This window comes from Ascaphus truei, chromosome 1 (assembly GCF_040206685.1).
Source record: "Ascaphus truei isolate aAscTru1 chromosome 1, aAscTru1.hap1, whole genome shotgun sequence".
Classification (NCBI taxonomy): domain Eukaryota; kingdom Metazoa; phylum Chordata; class Amphibia; order Anura; family Ascaphidae; genus Ascaphus; species Ascaphus truei.
Window position 1 is genome coordinate 92667879 of NC_134483.1, and position 11161 is coordinate 92679039.

The 11161-nt window shown below is 41.8% G+C and overlaps 1 long non-coding RNA gene across 1 annotated transcript; it reads right to left on the reverse strand.

Moving 5' to 3' along the window:
• Nucleotides 1-294: 294 nt before the first annotated feature.
• LOC142469282 (uncharacterized) lies at nt 295-9352 on the reverse strand. Its single transcript, XR_012789016.1, has 3 exons — nt 9217-9352; nt 6321-6456; nt 295-370 (listed from the first exon to the last, which is right to left on the reverse strand). It is a non-coding gene; the product is annotated as an uncharacterized LOC142469282 (long non-coding RNA).
• Between the last annotated feature and the right edge of the window lie 1809 nt (nt 9353-11161).

Genomic DNA, 11161 nt, shown 5'->3' on the forward strand with positions numbered 1-11161 from the left:
TTGGGGATAGTGTTCTCACAATCTGATTGGCTGAAGTATCATGTGACAGCAGCCATATTGCATTTTGTGATGTCATCTTAAATGGAAAGGAAGCACAGCCATTCTGATTGGCTGGCTTCACTCCCTTTACATGACGTCACATAAAAAAAAACCGACACACAGTTTTCACAGCCAATCAGATGGCGTGGGAACCATATGCCAATCAAATGTGACGTCACAGGCCTTTAAAAGCCTGTGCAGCCTCATTTGACGGCAAGAAGCAGAGAAGGGAGATCCTCCTCCACCAATAGGATGGTGGGCCGTTGCTGTTTGGAATCGTCGATTGGTTCAAGAGTTTGTGGAGACCACGGGAATCGGAGGGTGAAGACATCTAAAAGGTAAGAGAAAAAATTGAATGTATGTTATTTTTATTTTACAGGTTTTTTTCACTGTATTTTTTTTTTTTGGCACTTTCATTGCTAATGTATTTATGTATGGCCCTTTAGGGATATACATACATACAGTAAGAAGCAATGGTTGTTTTGCCAAATGGTTGCTTTTATGTGTTTAATATGTATTTTGGCTCATTTTTTTTTACATTTCTATGCTATGTATTTTGCGTTTTCATGTTGTATTATGGCATTTTTGTTGGTGTTTTAAAATGTATATATCTGGGTTTTCTTTGATGTTTGCATTTTAATAGTGGTTTATTTTTGGTGTTTTGATTTTCAATGATGGTGTTTATTTGGAGATTTATTTTATTTATTGATGGTTTTATTTTGGTGTTGGAATAGTTCATTCTGGTGTTAATTTGGTATTTGATTAATTGTTTGAGAATTTTGTTGTGTTTACTTGTTTATTTGTGTTTATTTTGTGATTGTTTGTATTGCATTGGATATTGTTGGTGATTGATTTTTTGGTAGGTTGACCATTGACTGGCAAAGTGTTAAATCATGCCCATATTATATGAGCATGATGTACCCACTGTGCCAATCAATTGGTTTACTGGCATTTGTAATGTGTCGATTTTTATTTGTGTAGCACCCTTTTCCCCCGTGTTAGGGTGACTACATGTTCTGCTATACCTGTGTGGCAAACAGGAAGCCTGGTCCTCTGCCACTGGGGAGCCTGGGGTTTATGTATATCTACTAAACAGCGCCTTCACCTAAGAAGGAACCTCACATAGTAGGATAGTCCCTCCCAAGACAATATGCCCAGTAATACACACATAGAGTTTAGGGAACAGTATTTACTGGGAGGTAATAACAATGACAACAATAGAAACAGCAATAGACATATATGTATACCAACCCGCAGAATATCCCCAGAGTACTTGGGTGCAGGGGCACCAGTGTCCTACTCCAGACCCAAATGGCCTTTACCACCCCCAGGTGTGAGACAGCACTGCCCACGTGAATGTTGGAGCACTTATGTGGATACCTTCACGGGCGCTCCAGCCCCCAGGTGTAGCTGAACAACAGTCAACATCAGTCTGCTCCAATGACGCCTTCCGCCTCCGCATGGGGTGGCCTCCAGCAGGTGTGTCCCACCATAGTCTCTGAACGTAGGTGGTCTGATCCCAGACCACAAATTACGAGTCACCGCGTGGCGTAGACACAGTGTCCCTGATACTGCACAACACAGGGAAAAGGGCCCTAACTATGGGCTTCACTATACAGCTGCAGGTGCCTACTGTGAGTCGGGAACTAACTGGGGCCTGCAGGAGAAAGCTGGCCTAGTCCCAGGGCTACTGGCACCTGGAACCCTACCTCTCTCTTCTGTACCCTGCTCCAATCTGACCAACTGCCCTAACTGTCCTAACTGTTATCACTGTTATCATTGTTCTAACTGTCATCACTGTTCTAACTGTTTTAAATGCAGCAGCCCTATTGGCTGCCTGGCAACATGTGGTCTGCAGCCCCTGAGGCTGCTGGACTTGTAGTTCCCAGCGGATCTATGGGTGTAAGGGCCGCCGCTAGCATTATACTTTGCATGCGCCAAGTGTACAAAGATGGCCGCTGCAACTCAATACATTCTGCGCATGCACGAGCCTTCTCTGCGCATACATGTGCACAAACAAAATGGCGGCACACTCGGCAGAGCACCGGTGACCCGCTCGCCAGCTCACAATCTCCCTGCAGCAACCACACAGCCGTCCCCCTCACGCAGCCTGGAGGTAAGAGGGGGACCTGGCTACATATGTAATGTGTTGTATTTGGGGCCTGTTTTTTTATTCTTTCCCCATTTCTTGCTATAGTGTTAAATCATGCCCATATTATATGGACATGATGTACCCACTGTACAAAGTAATGGGTGGAGGGGGGTAGTTGCCCAGGGAGGGTGGTTAGGCCTCCTGGGTGGGTAGTGGGGGAGGGTGGGTTAACCCCTTAATTACTATTGCAGTTATTAACCGCTATGGTGATTAAGGGGTTAGGGGCCATTAGATTGTATTTTTGTATGTTTTCTTGCTGGCATCGGAGGACATGGCCCTGCAGTATGCTGAGGAGGATGCCCTTTGTGGTGGCAGGCATAAGTAGAACGTTTTTTATTTACTTTATTTATGCTGGTTGGCTAATGTTTGATTTAATAATGGGCAAATGAGCTATTATCCATATCTGAATATTAGTTATTTTGCCCATTACTGTAGGGGGGAGGGAGGAGGTTTATTTATTGAAATGTATGCCATCTTTATTTATTTGATACCAGGTGTGGTACTGTAAGCCAGCAGGGACCCACGGGGACCACCCAAGGACTCCTGGACGTCCACCTGGACCAGCTGTGGACCCCCGGACACCCACTGGAACAACCCGGGGACCCCTATGGGAACCACTTGATGGCCCCCAGACACCCATGGGAACCCCTTGATGGCCCCCAGACACCCGTGGGAACCACCCGAGGGCCCCCAGACATCTGTGGGGATGACCCAGGGACCCCCAGACACCTGCGGGGAACACCTAAAGACCCCTGGACACCCGTGTGGACCACTGAGGGACACCTGCCGGCCTATGTTATCAGTGTTAAAATAAATAAATTGTGCTGTTATGTGGGGGCACAGGGGGTGTGTTGTGTATTGGTGGTTATTACATATTTTAATTTTATTACTAGTGTATTGTAGTAGGGGGTCTCTGGAGCAGAACCTTGTTGATGTGAGGTCCAGGGACCCCTTGCTTCCTGGGATACAGGCCTCTTATGGGGGGCCAGTATCTCCTATGCATGTAAATGTCCTGCATCACGTGACCGTGGGAATCAAATGCTAAGGTGTCGATTATGAATTGAAATTTACAGTAAAATGAATTTGCCGAGAGATCTTGGACTGGAGGAAATGAACGTATAAGGAGGGCCACAGCCAGAAGAGCAAATGGATAGTGGACAAAGTTAATGAATGTATATGCACTAAACTAAGAAACTAGTGTCTATACATTCATTAAATTCAAGTCGGGCCAGAGTGTATAAATCCAGAAGTATTCTCGTACACACAGTGCTTTAAACCTATCACCTCCTAATTTCGAGGTGTTGATACATTCTAGGCCAGACTCTCCAAGTCCAAAAGGATCTTTAGAGTGGACCTTGGTGAAGTGTCTTGGAACCATTAGTGTGGGAGATAAAGGAATCACCCAACACAATGGCCCTACACATGAGACATCTTGTTCTACCCCACCGATAGGTCCCCTTGGGCGTGTGATGTTTTAGCCCTGGGTTATCAAGTTGTCTCAATCTGCTCGTGCCAGTGTGTTTTTGATTATTCTTCCCTTTACGGAAGACCACTTGAGCAGATTGAGTCAACTGATCCTTCAAATGTGGATCGCAGGAAAGCACATTCCAATGTTTATTTAATATTTGAAAAACTTTGTTCGATTGGCTGCTATATCTAGTGATGAACTTGACATTACTTTCTGGATTTTCCTTTTGTGCTATTTTATTATTGGTATTAGTTTTATCCACGTTGTGTTTCTTTTTAGATTTCCCAAGCAATGCTACTCTCTCATTTAATCTGGTGGTAGGACTTTAGGACTGAATCCAGATTATAGCCCTTCTGGACAAAATTGCTCACAAGCTGTTTAGATTGTTTGTCGAAGACAACATCAGACGAGCAATTTCGTCTCAGTCTGTTGATCTGACTGAGCGGTATGTTTTGTAGCCATTTTGGGTGATGGCTACTTGCCGCATGAATATAACCATTAACAGCCACTTCTTTAAAGTGAACCTTTGTTTGAATGAGGTGATTCTCATCAATTGTGAGCAATAGGTCCAAAAAGACAATCTGGTCTATACTGATCTGATAAGTGAACTTCAGTCCCATATCATGGTCATTAAACCCAACCAGGATCTGCTCGAGGACGTCCCTATCCCAGATGATAAGTAGGTCATCTATGTAGCGACCAAAGTATACCCTGCCCACGCCCATCCGCGCATTGGTCCAAAGATGTTTCTCCTCCCAGAACCCCATGAAGAGGTTAGCGTAGCTGGGAGCGAACCTGGTACCCATGGCCATACCACAGGTTTGGAGATAGCAGACGTCCTCGAACAGAAAATAGTTATTGCCAAGAATAAAATCAATACAAACGAGTAGAAATGTACACTGCGTTTCTTGAAGCTTAGTACCCCTGCTCAGGAAATGTTCTATGGCTGCAGTCCCTTAACATGTGCGATACATGTATAAAGTTACTGCACGTCGCATGTAGCCCACATGTACGTGGTTTCCATTGGATATCCATTGGATATCGGAGATGGAATCAATGATGTGGAGCGTGTCTCGAAGATACGACTGCAGTTTGATCACATAAGGTTGAAGAAAGTGATCAACCATGATATAATGGGTCTCCCCAGTGGAAAAACAAGGCACTTGTGAATCTTGGGTAGGTGATAGAACACTGGTATTCGTGGATTGGAGATGTCTATATATTTAAATTCATCCTTTGTTAGAATACCATTCGACATAGCTTCCCTGAGCAGGGCACACAGTTCAGATTTAAAAACTAATGTGGGATCATTGGAAAGCACCTTGTAAGACTTAGAATCAGAGAGCAATCTAATTGCTTCTAACATATAGTCAGCACAGTTCTGAAGGACAATGCTTCCTCCTTTATCTGCCTGACGTATTATAATATTTAAAAAAAAATTGAGCTCATGCTTGTATTTCACCTCTTTTGAGATTATTTTTCATATATGACATATTTAAGCATAAATGTTCGAAGTCAAGTAAAACAAGGGTATAAAATGTATCAGTTTAACTTCCTTTACACTGATAAGGATTAAAAAAAGTGATTTCGGTTTGAATAGTGTGTGCACTATCCCTGGTGATATAGTTTCAGTAAACTGTTCAAGCCAGTTAGAGCTAGTTGCGCTATCATTAGTACTAGGTAATTGTGAATCAATATTGTGATCTGACAAACCAAAAGATAGTACCAGCACTCTCTGTCTCACAGCTATAGATATAGGCGAATACCAGTGTAGGGAATATGAATAATTTAATGACACTAATAATAAACTGAAAATATAGCAACAATAGCCGATACGCCAATGCAAGAATAAATATCACCATAGAGAAAATCAAATCTTTAGCTGAGTGTGGGATTATTTGACAGTGGGGAGGAAAGGCTTAGGGAAGTACCTCTGGGACCCTTTGGGACCAGGGGGAATGGGCCAGATGAAGAGGTCGCCCCCCGAAACGTCACCCCCCTAGTTTGCTTTCCTTTTTCCATTTTTGTGATTTTTTTCCTTTTCTTTCATGTTTTTTTCCCACTTGTCCTTCTTTCCCCTCTACCCCCTTTAATTTTTGATTTTCTCTATGGTGATATTTATTCTTGCATTGGCGTATTGGCTATTGTTGCTATATTTTCAGTTTATTATTAGTGTCATTAAATTATTCATATTCCCTACACTGGTATTCACCTATATCTATAGCTGTGAGACAGAGTGTGCTGGTACTACCTTTTGGTTTGTTAGTACTTCTGAAGTGAATTAGGGCCCCTTCCTGTTCCGTGCACCCTGCAGCCTTGCTGAGTCATTGTGTCAGAGTGCTGTCCCCCCCCCCCCTTTCTACCAATATTGTGATCTGATTCACCTAGTAAATCTGCCATATCATTATTAAAATTGATCTCTATTGCACTAAGGGACGGTGGTTCTTGAGCTTGCTTTGAGGATCTAATAGAGAAAAATCTTTTTAATGTAAGTTTCTGTATGAAACTATTTAGATCAACAAAGAGATCAAATGCTCTCCCTTTAGCACTAGGTGCAAAATGTAATCCTCTGCTAAGAAGGAGTGACTTGTTGGGTGTTAATATGTGTGAGGAAAGATTGTAGATCCCACTTGGTTCAGGGATATCCATCCCTAATCTAACCTTCTTCTCCTGTATTCTCCGCCCTGCTCTTGTTCCTCTTTTTAGTTTTTTCTTTTTGAGGTCTGTGATTGCCCTGATCGTTTCTCTTCCCAAAGTGGTTTGTCCGTCCCTTTGACTGGGTTTGCATGACTATTCCCTAAAAAAGAGGAAGAGGGATGTTTAGCTGAGACACCTCCCTGAGTGGAGTCTTTTGGTCTAGCTCCTGGTTCTTGGCTTTCTTTGATTTGTTTGTCCATTTTTATTTCCCTGGATGTAGACTGAGAATCTGATTCTGTAAGAACACTGAATCTATTAGGCATACTGAAAATGTCAAGATTCACAGTTATTTCATCCATAGAGTCAGTACTGTACGTCCCCTTGTATCATTAATGCAAGTAGACACTTGTGACTGTTTACGGCCATGACATTTTTTATATGGCCTGTATGTGGATTTTGGATTATGTTATTTCCAATTAGTTACTTTATCATTACTATAGTCCTCCTTATCACGTTTTAATTTGATATTTTTCCTCTCTACTACTTATTTTTCAAATGTTTCCACTCTAGTATTAGTCTCAAATTCTAAATCGATGAACTCAGTATCAGTGGAATAGACTCTGAGCTCATTTCGAAGTTCCTCTATTTGTGTTCACAGCACTTTGAGTTTGTCATCTCTATAGACAACCAATAATTTAATCAAAGAGATTAAGCAATCCTCAATTATGTTATTCCAGTTTGTATTAAATTCTCATTAGTATCAAATGATGGTTTTTTTTAAAATTATTTGTAGACCTCTCGGAATGATTTTGTTATCTATATATTGTTGGAGGGAAATTTTGTCCCACCAATGTCTCATTTCATCTTTGAGAAATTTTTCCAATTTGTAAAAATTACTTTTCAAGTCTAAATTTACTACTGGTTCTATAGGTTCAATATTGGTAATATATTCATTGCGTCTACTGAGTCTTTTCTGACTTTCTATGACTTCACCATAGCGATAGAGATATGATAGGTGATATGAGAGTGCAAAATAAAAGCAGCTACAGGGCAAAAACCGTATAAACAGACAAGCACAATAAAGTAGCTCTATAAAATGCACCTCTATGTGTTTAATATTAATAATGGCTAAACAATAGGTGTACCAATTATAAGGTATAGTGGGGACCACAGAATAACCGTGGACCTTACGTAACATAATAGTGATGATAGCCTAAAACAATATGTACACTAATATCACACAGATAAAAATACAATATTGAACATACAGTATATAAATAGCAATATATAAATTTGATGAATTAAGATTTGAAAAACTATAGAATGTAACAAGAAACCAATGTAGTAGAGTCAACAGTCAGAATTCACATATACTGGAATAAATTATATCAATATATATAAATAAACTGAAATTGATCAGCATAAACCATATATAGTGGTAGAGTAAAGGAAAAAAGAGGGGAAGGAAAAAGGGAGGGGATAAGGGAGGGGGAGGGATGGAGACGGAGACAGGGGATAAGGGAGAGGGAGGGATGGGGACGGAGACAAGGGATAAGGGAGGGGGAGGGATGGAGACAGAGACAGGGGATAAGGGAGAGGGAGGGATGGGGACAAAGACGGGATGAGGGAGAGGGAAGAATGGGGACGGAGACAGGGGATTAGGGAGAGGGAGGGATGGGGACGGAAACAGGGGATGAGGGAGGGAAGGGGGTATAAGGGAAGGAAAGGGGGTGGGGAAGGGGGAAAAGGGGGAGAGAATGAAAGAGGAAAGCACAGGTAGAATAATGAACATATGTAGTAATATAAGATATAATAAAATATAGCATAAAACAGCATGAGATATAAGTTTGTCAAACAGCAACATGTGTGTGTTATAGATATTGGTGTAATTACCCATATACATATACAGACATCTATATATAGTGACAGACAAGGAGAGATGTCTAAGGATCAAGTCTCAACTCTACAGAAAAATATATATATTAAAATTATAATCTGTAAGAAAGTGTTTTAGTTCCCAATCGATATTTATTCCATTGGGATTTAGGGTGTTCAAGGTATAGATCCAATACACCTCTCTTTGGTGTAAGTCTGTCAGCCGCTAAGGTAATGAAGCTGTTTTAATATAAATTTTAATAGTAGTGTAGATGAGCAGAGTGTCTCCGGAGCAGAACCTCGTTGATGTGAGGTCCGGGAACTGCATGCTTCCCGAGAAACAGGCCCTGTTATGGGTTGCCGGTATCTCCTATGCATTTTATTCCCACGGTCACGTGACAAGAGACATTTAAATGCATAGGAGATACCGGCACCCCATAACGAGGCCTTGCCTCCCCCTCTTTTACTCAAACCCCCATCTCTTCCCCCATTCATCCTCTCACTCCCATCTCTTACAGCCCCACCTCCCTCTCTCTCCCTCACACCCCCACCTCTCTCCCATGCCCCCACTTCTATTTCCCTTTCCCATGCCTCCACCTCTCTCACTCCCATGCCCCCACCCCCCTCTCCCACAGCCCTGCCCTTAATAACCCTCCCCAATACCCATTACCCCTCCCATCTCCCAATAAACATAACCCCTCCCCATATACATATAATCCCCCCAATACACATAACCCTCCTCCCCTCCCCAATACACATATCCCCCTCCCCAATACAGATAACACCAAATTACACATAAGTGCACCCCAATACACCTAATAAGCCTCCCGAATACACTTAATGCCCCCCCACCCCCGTTACACATATCCACCCCCCCCAATTCACAAAATTCCCCCTGCCAATACACATAATAACCCCCCAATTCACATAATAACCCCAGACCCATACAAATAATAAACACCGCCTACCCAATACACATACCCCCCCCCCCCCCCATGCACATAATAACCACTCCCATACATATAACCCCCACATACACACACACCTCTTGCCAGGATGGGGCCTACACGGGAGGCCGAACAGCAGCAGGGGAGAGAGGCAACAGTGACCCGGCAGCCGGGCCCGGGACAGTTCTCCCGTCTCTTCCCCCTTGTCAGAGGCTCTGTCTAGAACAAGAGGTCATGGAAATGTGAGGTAGTTCTTCTTTATAGAAAGGATGGTGGATTTGTGGAGTAGCCTCTCAACAGAGCTAGTCGGGGATAATATACTGTAGGAAGGGAATTCATGTTTGGAGTAGGCAATTCTAAATACGAAATAAATCCAAGGAACAAAAAGGTTTTGAGGTTTTACAGCGGACAGGAAAATGATCAGACTAGGTGGTTCTTATCTGCTGTCATAGTCCATATTTCTTTTTCTGCCTTATCAAGATTTGACAAATTACCCTATTTCGGATGGTAAATTTATTTTCAAATTTCAAAAAAAGTTCATAAACGACTTTCTCTTTCTCGCTATCTTCCTCAAGTCATATCTCAGGGTCTGGATTAAAAACACTTGGTGACACCGTTCGATTTTGCCAAAAATGTTTTCGATGAAAGTGGGCAAATTTCACCTGGTTTGCAAAAAGTCCGCAAATCCCTTTTAATGACTTCTACATACGGTGCATACTCACAATGTGCATATACAACCTGGAATAGGTGCTAAAACAACTTTAAAGCTTCAGTAGTCAAAAATGCAAAGCAGAACATAGTAAACCTATGGTTATTTCACCTATAAGGCTTGCCACGGGGTTCAGATAAAGTCTAACCTAACATCCCTGATTCTAACTAACCCTTTTATCCCAGAGGCCCGTTAACCATGGAAGAAACATGATTCCTCTGTTGCATTATTTCAAAGTAGGAGCTACAGTTTGCACTGCATCTAAAGCATGTACCAGATCCTTTGCTAACAGTAAGAGGTTTTTAGCATCATAGCTAGTGAATTGTGATTAATTACTCAAATAATACATCACACAGCTATTTCAGAAAAATAAATAGTGTGCAGAAAATCAACACAATGATAAATTATCCTAACACATGTTGCTCAGAGGGGGAAAAAAACCAAGGGGAAAATGTAGGCCAGAATTGTTTTTTTTTCCCCTTTAAATTAAGGAAAACAATATGCTGGGACGGCAGATGGGAGAACCTGAAATGTGTAGCTGCAAAACAGGAGACTTTACACATTTATGAGTGTCCAAAAATGGCCAACATCACTATAACAATTCCAAACGCAATTTCTTACTCGGCGACCAAATTGTAATCTTAAAGGGGTGATTCTGTATATGTAGAAGCTGCTTCTCAGGTCATTTTCAGCTGAAGATAACTATTGAAGTCTATGGGGATATTCTTTGTCAACTGAAAAACGTCCTCTTTGGTGTATTGAGAATATGTCCCTAAATTTGTTAATATTTTTTGCAACTTTTGAAATTTTTGGTGGGTTTTGTCAGGTAACAAGATTTGTTCTGCATAGAATAGCTGCTGTTTTTTTGCATGTGATATTAATAGTGAGCTGCGCTCTGTCCTTTTATCAACCTGAAAAACTGATCACCATTAAACTATAACCTCTTGCTGCTGGCACACTGACGCCAGCGGACTTCTGGGACAGTGACCATGTGAGCACTTGGGGTGGCAATAATATAGTCGCTGCTCGAAGCCTTAGTGACGCCAACGGAAGGGGTGTCTCGTTCACTTTCGTTTAATCTAAGCAGTAGACACTACCTTATCATAGATAATGAGCAAAAGTCACATGATGTTTCCTAAACATCATAAGAGTCTGTAGAGGGCTGGATCCTGTTACGTTCAGGTAACGTCATAAGGGTAGCCCAATGGTTAAGAGTAATGAATAGCAATTTGTTGATAAAGGTCACATCTAAAATAAGCATGTATTTAATTAAACGTAGGAAGCGTTGTTCTATAACACGGCCTTTTAATTTTGCCATTATTTAGATCTATTAT